The following is an 18,804-nucleotide window of genomic DNA, read 5'->3' as shown; positions in this document are numbered from 1 at the left end:
TCCTGTTGGCTCAAATGTAGAGATTGTAGTTCCATCAGACATGGTGGGTGTTGATGGGGTTGATGTTGTTTGGAATGTGGCTGTTGAGGATCCAGATATTGTAGAGCTTTGATCAGTTGTTGGTATGGCTGTTGAAACTTCTGTGATTGTAGTTGGAGCAGATGTAGTTACTGTTGATGAATCTGTAGTAGGAGTTGTGCTAACAGATGCTGTTGTTGAAAAAGCATTGGTTCTTGTTGGCTCAAATGTAGAGATTGAAGTTCCTTCAGATCTGGTGCGTGTCGATGTAATTGTTGTAGGTTGGAATGTGGCTGTTGAGCTTACTGTCATTGTTGATCTTTGGTCTGTGGTCATAGGTGGAGTCATGGTTGCGGTTTGGACTGTTTCTGTTGGCATGGCTGTTGTTGTTGAAACTTCCATGGTTGTAGTTGCAACAGATGTCGAAGGCGCATTTGTGGGAAATGAAACCGTATTTGTAGTTGCTGTTGCAATACTAGTTACAGCAGAGGAGATAGTAGTTGGTTCAAATGTGACTTTTGTTGTTCCAGCTGTCGTAGATCCTGTGTTTGTGGTGACAGTAGTAGCACTTGTCATTGGGGTCGAAGTGTCTGAGGTTGTCTTCTGGTCCTCTGTTGTTGTTTCTGTTTCACAGATTGTTGTATATCCAGTTGTCATTGATTGTGATCCAAAGGTTGTCTTAGGGAAGTCATCACAGCATTCACAGCAACATCCACAGATGTCACTTATGTTGGCCACTGTTAGAGTCTTTGCAGATATTCTTGTAGCGGTAGGTTCGGTTGTTGTTGGACCATCTGTAACAGTTATTTGTGCTCAATATATTAAGTTGATAACATGCATGATGTTTTTATTTCCTTGTAAAATCCTGTTAAATTCAACTTACATATAAGTATTAGCTGGAACAATAAAATTGGCCAGACCTCCATTGCTGCTTGTCTCGGTACCCTAAACATTAAACAAAACAGCAACCAAAAACACGGTTATAGTTAACCACTGCACATCAACAAAATAATGATTTATACCAATCTAGAAATCCAATAGTATACATTTTAACATTGCTTAGGGTTAAAATCGTATAGCAGATACCTTGATTAAGGTCTAAAACACTTTACAAGTACCATTTACCCATGCATACATGTACTCACACCAGACCACGAGATGCAATGTTGGGTTCAGTGTCTTGTACAAGGATTTCTTGACATAAGGGCAGCCAAGGAGTTAATCAAGCCTACATTCAAAGTCTGACCCAATTCATTTTTAAATTAACAAACTTGCTTTGTTTGTTTTAACCAAACCACAAATTGGTGTTTTGTGATCTACATCTACTACGTAACAATTCTGCAAAGACCTCACTGTGGTTACAAAATTTTGATAGAAAATTATTTCACAGCCCAGGCTACAATATACCTGAAAGTAGCGGTTCTTGTTTAAAAAATTAGCATGAACTCTGAAATTAACTTCAACATTCAAAGGTTCTCTTTATTTAAAATTCTCTTTAACATTTTTTTTATCCCCAGCATTATCAAACCATATTAATCAATTGTATAAATTTCTGACTGAAAACGTTGAACTTTGATTTGATTTGAAATGCTTAAAGTTTATCAGCCCTAAAGGCATATGAAAGTGTTTGTGACTCATAATTCAAAGTAAAAGTAAATACAGGAAATGTTTTTATTTTTCATTTTCACAATGTAACTGCATTACATGTCTCTTAAATGAAAAGAAAAAGCAGTTCTCTGAAGAACTTCTTTTTTCTTCCTTAATACCACTCATTCTGTAACTTAATTAAAATGATAAAGAAAATACCAAAAAAGCAGTCTTCATTGCCCTTGTCACTTTAAATATGTCACAGAATGAGCGGTATTGATTACGAAAACTGAAACACAGTTAGGAACATTTTGTCATTTTATTTAAGAGACAAGTAATGAAGTTACATTGTGAAAATTAAAAAATATTTCTGTTTATGTATTTTATATATATATATATATATATTTCTAATTAAATTTGGTACAAATTTTCTAAAGAATCTTTTGAAAATGAAATTTTAATTAAATTACAGAATGAGCGGTGTTGAAGAAAAAGCCGTTCGGAGAATTACTTTTTCTTTTAAATAAATTACAAAAATAAATGTAAAAGCATTTCCAGTACTGACTTTTATCTTGAATTATTAGTCAGAAACACTTCCATAACAGGACTCCTCCAGTCATATAGTTAACACATCTAACTAAAAACAAAGAAACTATCACATAGATAGGTTCTTGAAGTTCTCTTTACTTCTTATCTTGCTTACTTATAGATGTAAGCTAAAGTTTGCATATGTTATTTTTGAATGTGTTCCAGCATCAACATCTGGTGAGGATTATTGCAGTGATGATAGTAATGGATGTAGGAACAGAAATTCTAGTTGTTATTGATGTAACCAAGAACACAAAACAATATTATTAGTGCCCCCTTCTAATTTACAAAGAAAAAAGTGAATTATTTTCTAACATTTTGGAATTTAAATTTATTTTTAAAAAATGTAATAAGCTATTATTATCATATTTTTGGTAATTGTTAATAATAGATGTAATTATATTTCACAATGCTTTCTACTTTTTAAACATAGAAAAAGTAATCATTACATAGAAAAAAAAATTAAAAAATGATAATATAACATATAAATGCCTTTCTTATATTTTGAGCTATAACTCTTTTCATTTTTAATTATGCAATCAATACAGTTCTGGTCAAAACACAATGTATAATATATTAAATACCTTACGACATGTTGATTAAAAAAATACTTACATAGGCTGCAGATTCCAATCCAGAAAACGTCAAGGTAGAAGTCCTGTTAAAACTGTCTTCTTCCTCCTGAGATATTCCTGTGCTACCTCCTTTGCTCGCCCTTATATATGAACAATGTATTTCAAGGTTGTGACGCAGATTCCAAAAGCTCAAAAATCCGAAAGCTGATGGTAAGTGAGAGGAAAAAAAAAAAACACTGGGAATTCAACCTGTTAATGAGAAGATACTACCCCGAGGATCATTTTCACTTTTACTAAAAGTAAGCAGACCAGATTGTTCTCTTTGTCTTCTGACAGCTTGGGTGTGATTCAACTTTCAAATTATTTAGTGAGATATGATAGTTATATAAAAAATGATTAAATGCATGTCTCAAAATTTGTAAATCTAAAACTGTAAATTGGAATTCTTTTACTTTTTGAAACTTCTAAGATCTCCCATTTGTTGTCAAAGAAAGAATCAAATCCAAAGTTCAAGAGATCTCTTTGACTTTTTGTGGTTTTACTGTATGTGGAAAAACTTGACACACTTGAATTTTCGTAGCTTTTATTTCAAGGCAAAAAAATTTTCTCTGTCACTCTGGGACATTAGTTTACTGGAAATGTTTGATTTCTTTTAAATATTTGATGAAAAAGAGAAGTCAAAATCCTTACGTTCATCTTTTTAGGGCAGAAGAATTTCAAATATTGAGTTCACCAATGACAATATCCTCAGTTTACAACTTAAAATGGAGGATAATTAAACATTATCGGTTAATGCAAAAAGATATATGAGCTTGTCATTTTGCTCTCCTGAACTCCAGCTGTTTTTTTTTCTTTATTTTGCCCAACAGAATAAAAGTATTATTTTCATTGAATCTTTTATGATCAAAGACACTTGTGGACAAAAAGGAAGAGATAATGTCTTTTGACGTGGAAGAGTTGTTGCACAGCTGTGCGATTTTTGTTGATGGAGAATATTTCCGCAAGAATCTGCTTGGACTCATTGCCTTGGAGGAGCAGTCCACCGGTAAGTTTTAATTGTCACGTGCTTTGAGGAGAACAACTTGGATTTGGCGTGAGTTAACACGCTGGTTACAGCTGGTGCACCCTCCATGGTTGACAAGGATGAGGGTCTTGCCTCGGGGATGCCAGCGGTGGCTCCACAGATATGATCACGAAATGTTTCATCCACCAAAGCTTCAGTAGTGAGTTAAACAATACCATGGACTCTAAACATTATTCGTGGCACCACTAGCTTACAGCACTGCCTCTACCACAAAGTGTTGACTAAGATTTCTGCTGAATACAAAGACTTACTGATTCACATTGACATTATATGGCTCAGCAAAGGAAATACATTGAAATTTTGTGAGATATGAAAAAAGATTCTGGTCTTTCACCAGTCTTCAAAACTGAAGTTTCTGTCTCTGACGGGAACTGATGAGCTCAATGCCAATGTTTGCCTTTTGAGTGACATTTTCTATCATTTGAAAAAGCTCAACATAGAATTGCAGGGCAGAGATAAAACTTGTTCATTGTTCATTGTTCATTGTTTGCCACCAGGTTTGATTATTTCAGCATCTCAAGTGAAGTGAGGATGTTTGTTAAAGAGCCCTAGTGTGTGAATGTGGAGGAGGACTTTAAATTGAGAGAAAATGAGTTAGTGCTATCATTGGATGAAGTTTTTTTTTACAACTGGAACTCATTGACATTCAGTCATCAGATGACTTGCAACAAAAGCAAAAAAGTCTAGACCAGGGGTGTCCAAAGTCAGTCCTCGAGGGCCGCCCACCTGCTGGTTTTCCAGAAACCCTGCCTTATCTGTTACTGATTACCTGGATCAGGTGTGTTTGGCCAATAAGGAGCTTCAATGGCAGGTTGGTTGGAAAACGTGTAGGACATGGGCCCTCGAGGACTGACTTTGGACACCCTGGTATAGACCCATGAAGTCAGCTGTGAGAAATTCCCAATCTCGAGAGGGAACACTTTTTCTTGCCAATTTTTGACTCAACATTCACTTGTGAGTGGTCATTCTCAGACATGAATGCCACTAAAAACACAATCGCATACCCCTCACTCATCAGAACCTCCCAACTTTACTGCTTTTGCTAAGTCAAAAAAGGTCATTTCTCTCATTAGATGGCAAATTCTGGCAAACTATGCAAGTCTACCAGCAAGAAGTTATGGTTTAGACACCATATAGTTATTATGCTAATTAATAAGTTAGTTACTAAACAATATAGGTGTGTAATAAAGATAGACGAGGTGTTTTATGATGTTAAAAGTATTTTCTGTACCTTAATGCATTTTGATTTTTTTTTTAGAGATAAATTGACCTAAGTGCAATCTTAAATACATGTGATATGGAGCCTTTATTTGTGTTAAAACAAATTAGTTTTTACAGTAGGGGTCCATCTGTAAAAGTATGTTCATATGTTGTTTTGCTTTTACAACATAAAACATTTTGACTCCTTAAGGTTGTTCTTGTAATTTCTTTATTTGTTATGATGATTGATTACTCTCTGGCCCCTTAGTTTGCATCAGATTCATGAATTGGCCCCAATTTCAATTTAATTGAATAGCCCTGCTGTGCGGTCTATGAGTCATTAAGATCGTAGATGAGCCTCTAGAGTGAAAATGTTCATGCAAATTTTTTCCGTGGGTTTGCTCCAAGCAACCGATTGTTGCAAACATTTGAGCATGTAGGGGTAAGTAAGGGTGAAGTAGATGATACACAGGCACGTCATACAGATTTTTCATTTTTTTCCAACCTCCTCGAAACCTGTGCATTGACTCAAAGAGCTTGTTATCGCTGTTGAAGGGATAAGTCCACGCCCATTGCACATTTCGTGCCTGTTAGAAACAAGAAAGACAATCAAAGTTTCTAGTTTGTGTGGGAATCCCACAGGCATTTAAGTAATGACTTGAGTGCACTGCATCAGCATCACCTATAAGTCATAAATGCGTTTCACTTACATTATCTTTGGTATGTATCATTTTCATTACATCCCGTAAGGTGGCCGGACGAGCCACAAGGGAACTGCAAGACACACCTGCGTTTCCTCTAAGATGCGGCTGGGCCTGCGTATGACCGTCCACAAGCCCGGATACCCAAGAACTCGCAACACCCGGAAGGGTGCATGTGGCAAATGCATCAGATGTACTCTGAATCGGACGCTCCGCTCTATGACCATTTATGTGCAGACAATCTAAATACTCAAAGAACCCCTACAGGTCTGCATCCCTATGGACGCACGAAAATAAGTGTCCACTAGGCATCTGACGTTATTTACTTTCTACCTCTACTTTACTCTTTTTATTTTATTCACTTTACTCTTTTTTATCTTGTTTTTTTATGTTTATACATTACATTACCACCTTCTATTTAAAAAAAAATGTATTTTTACACTATTGCACCCCTGCGCACCAGCACATTTGTGTACTACCTCAAATTTTTATCTCATTTTTCACAATTTTATGTCTTTTGTGCGTGTTTTTCTTTTTTCTTTGAGCTGCTAAAATCTCATTACAAAGTGCAATTGTAATTACAATAAACAATTCTGATTTTGATTCTGAAAAGGTGGAACTCCCTACATGACAAATAAAATTATGGCACAATTGCATTTCTGAATGAAAGTAGGATGATGGGTGGCATGTAGAGTGAAGTATATCACTTTTTGGAAGTAGGATAAATCTTTTGTTGCTAAAATTGCACCAAAGCTTTATGTTGTCTAGTCCATAATCACCCTCTCATTTATCTTCCTTTTCTTCTTGGCCTGTGCTTTTTAATAGAGGTGTAGTAAAAAATCATCTAAGTGAAATATTATGATATGTCATTTGGTTCGATTTAAAATGCTCCCAGGAGGATATGTCACCAATTATATATAGTACATGTTGTTCAGTGTCTCATTTTTTTTCCACCTGAGTAGATGTTTACTTATAAGCCTTGAAGTTTTTGATACAGAGGTCAATGAGACATGTACAAGGTAGTTTTAAATTGGGATGGGTATCAAAACTTTGTGCCACGCTGCTACCTGTTCAGATGCGCAGTACGCATCGCAGAGCTTTAGACAAAATGTTGAAAGCGAAACGAGCAAAAGTTTTGATGTGCTTCACAGCACAGATTCAAATTCAGCGACCTGATGGATCAGAGTGACATGTTTAAAGCTCAGAAAAACAATTAACATTGTGATGATGCTCATGGAAATGTGTGTTTACTTCCGTGTGTGAAAACAAAGGAAGTAAAGCATCTTTGCCACACTCAACCGCTCTCCTTCACCCTGTCACACTGGTTTATCACACCTAAATGTTTCTGGAAACCAGCCGTTCAAGCACTGATCTTCATTTGTTTTAAAAGTAACACAACATTTAGCCATGTTGATAATAACACTTTATTTTCTTAGCCATAATTATTAGCCATTTATTCTTTGTTTACGAATACCAAAAAAAGCAACTATAAGAGATACAGTTGCAGTGCTTCACATTCTGATCATTAAATAAAACTTATTTTACCATTTTATTTATGTAATAGGTGCATAGATATACAGATAATGATTTTTTTATTTTTTATTTTGTAGACTTCCCAAAAAAGTCAAGTATTGTCTCTGATACTGTCTTGTAATTTATTGTCTTATGCATTGTATCGTGACACGTGTATCCATCCATCCATCCGTCTTCTTCCGCTCATCCATGACCAGGTCACAAGGGCAACAGTTCAGGAAAAGATGCCAGGACTTCTCTCTCCCAGGTCACTTACTCCTGCTCCTCTGGGGGGACCCCGAGGCGTTCCCGGGCTAGCCGAGTCCGCGTGATCTGGGTCCTCCCCTAGGTCTTCCCCGGGGCCTCCGTCCAGGAGGACATGCTCGGAACACCTCCCCAGAAGGCATCCGGACTAGATGCCCGAGCCACCTCAACTGGCTCCTCTCAATGTGGAGGAGAAGCGGCTCTACTCCGAGCTCTGTGTATCACGATATCTACTGTGTTTCCAGACTCCTCCCAGTACACACCCATACTTTTCTTTTTAACTGTTCTGGTCAAGTTATGCGAGCAAGTAGTAAGTGGTCTGCACTTGTGTTGTGTTTTTCTTCCCACTGGTACTCAAAGTACTGGTGTATTACCAGTTTCGTTTCCACGCTCATACTTAACATCACACACTCGTGGGGGGGGATCTAGGCTGCTTAACATAACCAAATAAAGGCAAAAAATGTATCTTTTCAGTATCTTTACCACAGAAACTTTAGCATGTTAGCGATTTAACCCTCGTGCTCTCTTATGGGGTCCAGATGACCCCACCCATACATTGAAGAGTTAGCCCTTCCATGACAAAGGTGCACAAGACTTCATATCTGTCATTGGACACCAGTAAAGATCGACAATCATTGAACAAAAGTCTGTCTTGTGGGGTCCAGATGACCCCACTTTTAATGTAAACAAGCCTAGGAGAGCGGAAGGGTTAGCTGAAAATCAAACCACCGATCCATTAGTTTGAGAGATGGTTGTTTTGCCAGTAGAGTTGGACTCAACTGACAAAACAATTGGGAGAGAAAGTATAAAATCCCTCCTAAAGACACTTTTAATTAGTACATTGCCAAAAAGGGCAGGCACGTGTTTTAATGTCATAGCATTGTGTTCCAACTTCCTAAAAAAAAAAATGAAAAAGTGCCCGTTAAGTCCTGCTGCCTGGCTTTCTTTCCAACCATTCCCTTTGGCTCAGCTGGAGGGTGTGGCCAATCTCCCTTGATTGTCACCTTGTGTCTATCTAAGATGGAGGAGGCCACACCAAGCCAGGCAGGGAGTAGTGGTTCATTTGGTGTGGTACTGTTTGTTTTGGTCTCCTTTACCCCCTTTTTGTCCTCAGGAATTCTAGATTGCTGTTAGTTTGGGGTTGGATCTTGGTAGTTCTGATTTGCGGGCTTTGTTTCATTTTTCTTCTTTAGGCAGTTTTGTTTGGCAGCCATTAGCAGGGGGCTGCTGACTCGGACGGTCGCCATGGCTGGGTCAGCAGTCTCCCTGATTTATTTTATGTTTGGCCATGGTTCTAATTCCATTTTGGTTTGTCTTTTTGTTGTACCAGTTCACTAATTATTTGATCTTCATTTCAGGACACAGGTTTTCCTTGTTTTTATAAACTGTGTTCCTTTTAAGTTTGGTGTCCAGTTTTTGTTACCGTCCCAGGGGACGTAACAGTGCTACTGTACTTTTTAGCATTAAATATTCTAAGTGTGTTTAAGAGCGTATTCATTCCGGAAATGTCCTTCGAGTCCGCTTAAATTTGGTCTGGATAGAGTCTCAAGCCTGGGGTTTGGTCTATATCAAGGCTGGCATCAAATGGCCCTTCCTGTTTTGAACCAAAGCTTGTAAACAAAACCACATGACTAAAAATCTCTTCACTCATTTGCCAGGAATAGCAAAGACGGGCAAAAAAGGAAGAAAAAGATAGTTCACTCATTCAAATTTTATATTTCGCCGGCCAATTTTAAAAATCTGTATCAACGCTGGCACAACACTTTTTACAGCAACTTTGGTACGGCAGAGGCATGCTGCAAGATGGTAGGTAAGGAGACGAGAACTAAGAAGGTACACTGATAAGGGTTTGTGATATATAGATTGTCAGGAAACGGTGTGAGAAGCCATGTGTATCACATAAAAAGTTGTTTTAATGAGCGTGGTTTCATCAGTGAGTTGCTGTAGCGTCATCTGTTGATGTCTTCTGCTCTTTCCTTTAATTCCTGGCCATTTTGGTTCCGTTGTTTTGCTCTGATTCCTGAGCTTATTCCGAGTGGGGAAACTCAGAGCATGCCAGAGCTCCATCCAGTTGGAAACAAACCGAGACTACCTTGAAAGATGGATCCAAGATTGGTTCCTTGTCCTGGATCAGGGTACGCTTGGGTGCATTTGTTCTGGATTATCGGGGGAAACAAACTCTGGTTCACTTAAACAAACTAAATGTCTTAATACACTCTAAATCTTATGGAGGTAAGCTGCTGGGTAACTGTTTTTGTTAGAGAGAAACTAACTGAAAAGCAGCATAGAAGTGGGAATATTATTGTCCCTTATTGAATTAATTAAACATGGTCCTCAACAATATATTCATTATATTTCTAAAATTTGAATGTTTTTTATGATTTACTACTTCTCACGACCGATGAGGATTCTTATTACTTGTGAGGTCAATGTTGGGACAGTGTTTAAGCTTGATTCATGGTATCAGACATCAAGGTCTTGTTCCTCAAAACAGGTCACCACCCATCCAAGTGGCTTCATAAGCCTTGTAATGATTTTTTTCCCTTCTTTAAAAAAAACAGCAAAAGGTTTTGATCTCTTCTATGACTATTTTTCTCTTTCAAAACAAATTTTTGGGCTTACAGTCACTTTAATTAAACTACACTTTGTCTGTCTGCTTCGGCTTGAAAAGATTTTGCCCTCAGCACAGAGCAAAGTGATATTTGTCCCCTGGCTGTACTGCATTCTACAGACATGACAAAGTTAGACAAAGAAAGAAAAGAATGGAACCATTTTTCCTTGTTTTACAACAACAGTAAAATGTATATTTAGATTATAACATTTAAATCAATAACAAGTGTTAATGTATTTTTTTCTGATTTGGGCTCGCATATGTCTACATTTATATTGTGCTTTTCTTTTTTCTTTGCAAGTATTTCATTTCCTCTCTAATCTTATTCCCTAAAATATACTAAACATGTGTCATTAAAATAAAAGAAAATTCAAATGTTCTCCTTTACGTTTTTTAACTTATCATTTGCTTTTGGAACATCACAGCTGTGTGTCTCACAGAGCACTGTTGAAGCTTACTTTCTGAAAGAATGTGATGCCCCTAGGTTCAGTAACACAAAGCAGGTTTGAGTTCTGCGTTCCCAAAGGTTGGAAGTTGACGTACAGTAAGTATTTTATTTTTTTATTTTTTGGATTCAAAGACGTCTCACTAAAAATAAAAAGCAACAACTTGATTGAACAATAGGAAAACTGAGATGTAAAAATATATACTTCCTATTTTGATTTCCAATCAAGATATTTATGGCATGATGTGGAGTAAGCCCACCCCCACTTCCCATCATCCATCTATTTACTCTCTTTCTCGTTAGCTTACAGCCTCCACACCCTCAACCTAACATTACTAGTGCACCAAAAATGACCTGCAATATTTAAGCTATCCAGCCATACAGTTTTAAGCCAGATACCAGTCAGGACAAGGAAAACAAAGACGTACTTGGATCTAGTTGTCTACAAGTCGATGCATCAGAATGGTGTGGAGAAGGGAGCTTGAGCTTGTATTTTCTACATCACAGCGACAACCTTTATCAAACTTTACTTTTTTGTCTGGGTTATTAATAAAAAATACTCATAAATGCAGGACGAATTGGCTTGTAACACAACAAACTTGTCAACGTTAATTGTTTTATTTCAACTCTACACTTTACCACGTTTTGTATCAATTTTATTGACTCATAATGTGTGCATTTTATTAACGTTTCTATGTCCTATAATTGATTGTTTTACCTCTGTAATTTAGTGTATGTTCATAGTGCTTTTATTGTTGATTTAATATTTTAGGTTGTCATTTTAAACATTTGTCCAGGGACTACAAAGGAAAAATAGCCTGGCACATGCAGTTTTGCTTTTAATGTGCACTGTCCCTAATAAATAAACCAATAAATAAAATAATAAATAAAAATAAACTTTTTTGAGCTTTAAAGTATTTTATAATGGTAATTATTCATGAAAAACACCCCCAAAGCGGTATTTTGATCCAATTCACATATCTTTGATCTTTCCTCTCCAACCCTACTGTCTGAGTATTAGCCTCTCCCAACCCCCCAGAATGACTGGACCCTTTTAAGATTAGTTTTCTTTAGAGTAACATGTTTTAAAAAAACACAATTTTCGTTAGATTGGGTCTTTGAGTCTTTTCTGTGGGGTGTAGGTCTCTGCTCCGATTTGACAAATTTATTTATAAAAGAAGTTCCTTATAGCTTATAAGGGCTGTAATATATTGTGTGTGTGTGTTGTTATCAAGGGGGATTAAAAATTAGTAGAGAATATTGTTCTAAAGCAGTATATAAATCTCAAAGTAAGTGATAAAAAAATGACGACTTAAAAATGATTTCCAGTTGTTGCCATAGTTCTTCAGTGTTGTGAAACAACAATAATCTAATACGTCAAGATCTTTCAGTCCACAGAGAAAAATTTTGTTGATGAGGAATTTCCCTTTTACCTCGTCAGAGGAAGAGTTCAACAAAATGAGACTTTACGCAGAGCTCACCTACCACAGGAATCTGGCTTGTCATTTTAGAAGAAAGGAATCTTTCTGTTTCTCTATCCAAAAAAAAATATATATATATGGCAGTGACCAATTGTGAGAAATGTCCCACTTAAAAAGATTAGAGAGGTCTGTAATGTTCATCATACTGCATTTACACCTTTTACTGTGAAAGTCAAAATGGATAAAAAATTAATCCAGAAATCACATTGTATTGTTTTAAAAAAATGTTGAATAATGGTGCAGAAAGAAGAATTTAGCAACTACAAACAAGCAAGAATTCTGTCCCTCACAGACCTTTTGCTTTAAGAAGCTCTTCTATACTTACTTTGTTACTTGTATTACTGGCACCTGTTTGAAGCTAGAGAACAGCCTTGTTCTTGGTTCCCCTGTCACTACAGGACTCAGCACAAGGTTCCATCCACCGGAGGGCCTCCCCAGCCCAGATAAGGAGCCACCACCATCAGGGAGCTCTAAGCATCCCCCCACCCCAATCTCAAGCATATACCAGGGCCCTTATTAAAGAGACCCACCCCATACTTCGGCAACCGCCCTGTGGGAAGTCCAGTAGAGAGGAAGGTGGAGGCCATTCTGCCTGGCCATGAGAAAGGCACCCAAGATAAGTGGGTGTTCCCCACAAGCATGGTAAACATGGGCGACCAGGCTCCAACTGCTGGAATTTTGGAGAGGTCCAGTGCCCAAAGGCAAGGGCCAGAACCAGCACCACAAGGACGCGGACACCCCCATGCTCAGGTATGATGTGATCCCCAGCTCATGGTTTTATCAGAGAACTCAGGGATTGTTGAGAGAGGACCACTGGGCCCTGGAATCCAGTACCCAAGGGACATGGCCACCGCTGTTGGCCTGGTTCCCCCCACCAGGGATAGGGTGGGGGACAAAAGATCAGTGGCCCTGCGTGTGTATGTTGTAATGTACATTGTTGTGGGATAGGGATATGTTTAATTTAGGGTGCAGTTAAAATTGTCAGGTAGGGCACTGTGAGGACATTTCCTGGGCCCAATATGTCTAAGATGCAGTTAAAACTGAGAAAAGAGGCCCAACAAGACTAGGCTTTTTTAGGTAGAAAATGATGCAGTATCCATGAATTTGCTCATATGAGAGTCAGAATCTTGTTTTTTTTTATCTTCAAGTCCAAGGTCTAAAGGGCTTTTCAGTTTAAGCTTTGACATGACAACATATTTTAATCTTTTGAAACAAATGACATGTTTACTGTACTTGAAACCATCAGATGTACATAAAATACATCTAAGGCAAATCTTGGCATGTTTAAAAAAACATTTACAATAAATCCACAAAATGTCCCCCCTGATTATGAATCCACATCAACAAAATATGTTAGCATTTAGAAATACTAACTCTTGACTAAACTGTTCATGCTAGACCTGTTTTACGGCACTTCTGTGTGCTTTGATCAGACCAACATCATGTAAGACGAGGGCAATCTGTGGCCGAGTGTTGTTTGGAGATCCATTTGGAGCATTTTTTGGAGCAAGTCTGACATTAGACATATAAGGTCATTTGGCGGGAGGACACTTGGACAACACTCCTTTCAATGGGCTTTATCATAAGAAAACACAGTTTTAAGTGTTTTAATGACCAGATGGAAAGCAGCGTGACTACTCTAAAGTGGATTTGGGTCGCCTTACTCTACATGTTAAACAGTACCATGTCAAACTTGGGTTTTACAATGAAAAGTGATTATAAGCTTGACTACCACATAATCTCAGTGGTAAAATCAAGTTTCTTTCAGCTGAAGAGGTTAACAAAGGTGAAGGTGTTTTTTTTCATGCTGGCATTTCGAGACAGTGATCTATGTCTTCATTCCATCCTGGCTGGATTACTGTAACTCGCTTTACTTTCGAGTCAGCAAAGTCATCCCTGGTCCAGAACGCTGCTGCTCATGTCCTGGTGGAATTTTTATCCAATTGTAAATAATTCTCTTGTCATTGTTTAGTTAAAGAAAACTGGAGGCAAACCAGGATTATAATTTGAGTTATACAGTAAGAGAGAAGGAAAATGTTGTGAATTAGGATTTTATCGGTCAAAGATAACATAGAGTTGTACTGTAGAGCTGCCACAGCATTAAGAAAGTTACATACTGTATTCACGGAAGATCTTTCAACAGGTAAGAAGGAAAGTAATGAAGAGTAAAGGCCCCTGGGAAGGCTGGGATCTGACAGCGTGGACCTAAATGAACTGAGTGACATATGAAAGGAATGAATTTAACCAGTTTAGGAGGTTGTGTGAGATACCAATGGAACTGAGTTGTTGAGGCAAGACAGCATGGGGGAATGAGTCAAAAGCAGCAGTCAGGTGGAAGAGAGTGAAATCATAGTCAGCTGCTTTGATGAGGTCATTGTATGTTTTTAACAGAGCAGTTTCAGCTCTATGGCACAGACAAAAACCAGAATGGAATAAGTTCATAGAATTATATTATATTCATAATATATTGTGGGTTAGATGAGAATGGGATTGAGATACAACAGTAGAAAATAGGAATATTAGTGGATTTTAATGAATTTGGTAAGCATGTTCCTTGACATTATGTAAAGATAGTAACTGTCTAAATTATAATGTATGTTTTATGTATTACTTTACATGACTGATAAAAAAAACTCATTATGATTATTATTTTTCACCTTTATTGTTTCTCTCTCCAAAATTTTTTATTTTTTTTAACGTACCTTGAGCCTTCAGTCACATTAGTGAAAATACTTTTTGACAGGCTGCTTTGGACTACACCGGTGAAAAGTTTTCGCCGACAGCATAAAAAACAAAATGCTATTTGACCTCTGGCTGTACTGCATTCTAAAGACATTACAAAGTTATGGAGAAAGACAAAAAGAGATTTCCTTTTTCCTGATTTGTTAAACAGCAATGGGGAAGAAAAAATTTAATTTTATAAAAAAATGAGAATAAATCAACACACTTCTGATGATTTGGGCTAACATACGTGCAGTATTTATAATGTTTATGAAACTTTTTATTTCCTCTCTAATATTAAATATTTTAAATAATCTTCTACCCTACAAAAAATCGATTTACCCTCCTAGCATTTTTTTCACCTGTCATTTGTTTTTGACTTTGGAACATCATAGCTGTGTAGTCAAAGACAACAGAGTATTGTTGGAACGTGTTTAACAATGAGGTTCAGGTTCAGTTAAACAAAGCAAGTTTCAGTGCTTTGTTAAAATAAAAGGAGGTGATTAGTGTACGTTTAAGCATCTGAAATCATTTGCTTTTCTTTGAAATGTCTCTGACTAAATAGGTTTATTTCTTAAAAAAGGAAAATGACAAAATTTGATTAAAAAAAACACAAGATATTAATAATGTTTGCTTTTTGACACGTCTCATCAGGGGTTGCCATGGAGAATTCACTTTCATCTTTTCACACAGGGAGAGGTTTTTACACCCGATGCCCTGACACAACCCTGTATTTTTTCCGGGCTGTGGAATGGTACAGGAAGACCCAGATGTGGGCCCCCTGGTGGCTACATAGGTAGTGGTGTAAAAGGTCTTGCTTAAGAACCCACACTGGATTCAGCTTATCGCGCTCCCTGTGAAACCCAAGTGTATCGGTTAGTCTCAATAGTGTATCTGTTAGCACTATTGGAATAATTCGGGCTGAATTGGATTAAAACAACCTTCAATGATTTAGAATAAAAACAACTCATTTTACTTTAACCCTATTTAGTTTTAGATTGAAATATATATTCCTTAATGCATTCATGTATGTTTTATATCAGCTCCTTCTGTATTGAATGGAGCCTATCTGTCCGGCCCAGCAAGGTTATGAAACATCCCAGACAGGTTGCCAGACCAGAAAAACTTTTCAAGTTTTATTATTGTAACTGGATCAGCTATATTTTTAACTGCCAATCAGAGTTTTAAGAGCAACCGTCATTTTTTATCTCAAAGTTTTTCCACATTGTGTGTGTTTCGCTTAAAATATTTGTGGAAAAAGTATGGACAAAAGGACAAATATGCCATGTTCCAGATAGTCATTCTTCTTTTTTCATAACTACCTTACCAAAGTAAAAAATAAAAAAATCAAATTTAAAATGAGTCACTCAAACTTTTGGAGTCATCCAAGAGCTCCATCCATTGTACAAAACCTGCTAAAGCTTCCACTCATTCTTTCATTATGACGGAGAGATTTGCCTAAAGCTATTAGACGTGTAGAGTTTCTACGCCTTAAGAATCGGTGACTACCTAAGTTTTCAATTACCAAACAACTCATCTCGTGCTTAAACTGTGGCTTAATCTTTTCTGTCTTCTCTGTTGTTGGCTTTTTTTCATCTTTCTTTTGAAACTGACCAAAAGAGAAAGTTGGGTGAGAGTAAAAAAAAAAAAAAAAAATTAAATTTCATTGAACTGCTTTCAAAACAACAGTTACACTTTAATTTAATACATTAATCTAATAAGTTATTTACTTAAATAATTTATTTCATTTTTAATTTAAATGTCAGAGTGCAACTTTATTAATCCCATAAAGGGGATGGAGAAAAACATAAAAAACTCCAGTGTATCAAAACATTATTAAAATATATTGTATATTCTACAGGAAGTACAAATATTGAAAAAAAAAACATAACAGATAAATATTCCACTGTCAGAGATGGTTCGTTGACTTGATTATGTATTAGTCAATTGCCTGCAAGCTCTCAGAAACTCCATCAGAGGTGCTATGTAATTAATTGTGCAGCCACTGAGTAAACTAACTGCATTTTTAGCACAGGTTATGCACCCTGAAACTCCTCCTACATTTCCGTCTCATGTAAACTTGACTACTTAAGTTTGTGTCTGTAGCGTTTGTCCAGCCTATGTTTAAAACATGTCTTCCATTCAGACTGATGCACTGTTGTGCCAAAAGGAAGACATTTAAAAGTCAAGAACAATAAACAATATTCAATAGGATATCTTGTATTATGTAAAGAGTGTAAGCTTAAATGTAGTTATCCTCGAGATTCCAGTTTGAAAGGTTTAAGGATTCAAAACATTTTAGTTTCATTTTGACTGCACATTTACATTCCTTCATGCCCCATTTTAAATCATTCCTATAGAATTCCTTATTTACGATAGATTTGAAATTGAACCGAATAGGTAGTTTTGAGGATCATTTTAAGCATATAGGTTCACATAATGAGAACTACAATCTTACATTACAATGAAAAGATTTTGATTGTACTTTGAGCTGATGTTGCTACTTACTACTGTATTTTCATCTGAAGTTAGATCATGTGATCATTTGACACTAATTTTGCCCTTTCAGCATTGAGTATCAGTACTTACAAAACAACAACTCAGCCAGTTTTTGTTTATTTCAGTTACAAAGTGAGACTCAAAGTTTTCATGCCCAGACATGATTCATGAGGATTTATGCCTTTTGGATCTACAGGCTGGATTACTGCAATTGGCTTCTGTCTACTCTTTCAAAATATTGTTAAAAAGCTGATAGAAAAAAACTCTTAATAATGAATACTTGTCACATTTTGTTTTAACTCTGTCTCCCCTAACTTGAAAGGATCCAACTGTGAGGTTACACCAGCTAATTTCTGCATGTTCAGTGATGAGGAAGACAGCGACCACAAAACTAAATTAGAATTTTGTCCTTTTAATTAAAAGTTGGATCAGAGTCGCACTTTGGGTCTCCGGCATGAAAAGACAAAGTCCTGTAAAATGGACTCCACATAATAACACATATAACTACAGATGATGTGATATCTTGTTCATTTTTACATCAGGGATTCACTATTTTCCAGAAAGAGTTACAAAATGCGCAGATTTCCTTCATTTAGAGCCATTCATTTCTGATCAGTATCCCATCGAAATACAAGAACTGCCAGGATACCATTTCCCACAATACACTATTTTGTAGTCTTGGCTTGCAGCCAACGCAGTGCCAGATTTCCATCCACCTGTTCCCACGTGTTTCCGGTTAAGGAAGTGGTGGCTGTATGATTGACGTAACAATGTGTGAAGACTTCTCGGATTTTCTTAATGCAGCATCACAAATAAAAAAAGAGCTCTATCATCTGCAGGAACAAACCCACACCTTCCACTTTTTAACCTGATGTTCAATAGTTCCAAACGTTGCAGTACCTTGAATGACTGAAGATGGCTGATTACTAATGTAGACATTTCCCTCTGTTAAAAGTCAATCTTTACACCTAAATAAGCATATTTACATCCTGGCATCAAAACTTTTTATGAATGTTTTTTTTTCTGTATTTCTTTTTCAGAACATCTTAGCTCTGAATTTTCATTTCAGTTGCTTTTTTTTTTATTTTATACTTTTTGTCAGTTGAAAACTTTTCAGTCTGGATAAACCAGTCAGGTGGGATTCTTACCTTTACCTGAAGAGTGCGAAATAATTCCAGTCCATTGTGTTGTAGTTTAAAAAAAAACAGTTTTTATATTAGCTTATAAAGTCTGTAGTCAACTCTGAAGAGGGTTTATGTAGGCTGCTATGAATTCATTGTATTTCTTATTTAATGTAAGCACCCTAAAAATGTGTATAAAACATTATCTGTAAAAAGAAAAGTGTCTAAATACATTTCAATACAAAAACAAAACTAGTTTTCAAACATATCTTTTTTTTAAAGAAAAGTGTAGCAAAATGTAAAAACGTAGAACTACTTAAAAACAAGACCAAAAGTCAAGCCTGCAAGACAAGGAATCCATATTAACTTTAGCTATCGGTAAGTTGTATTTACCGGA

Source organism: Oryzias melastigma, linkage group LG18, assembly GCF_002922805.2.
Source record: "Oryzias melastigma strain HK-1 linkage group LG18, ASM292280v2, whole genome shotgun sequence".
NCBI lineage: Eukaryota > Metazoa > Chordata > Actinopteri > Beloniformes > Adrianichthyidae > Oryzias > Oryzias melastigma.
This window is presented reverse-complemented; position numbering follows the sequence as displayed.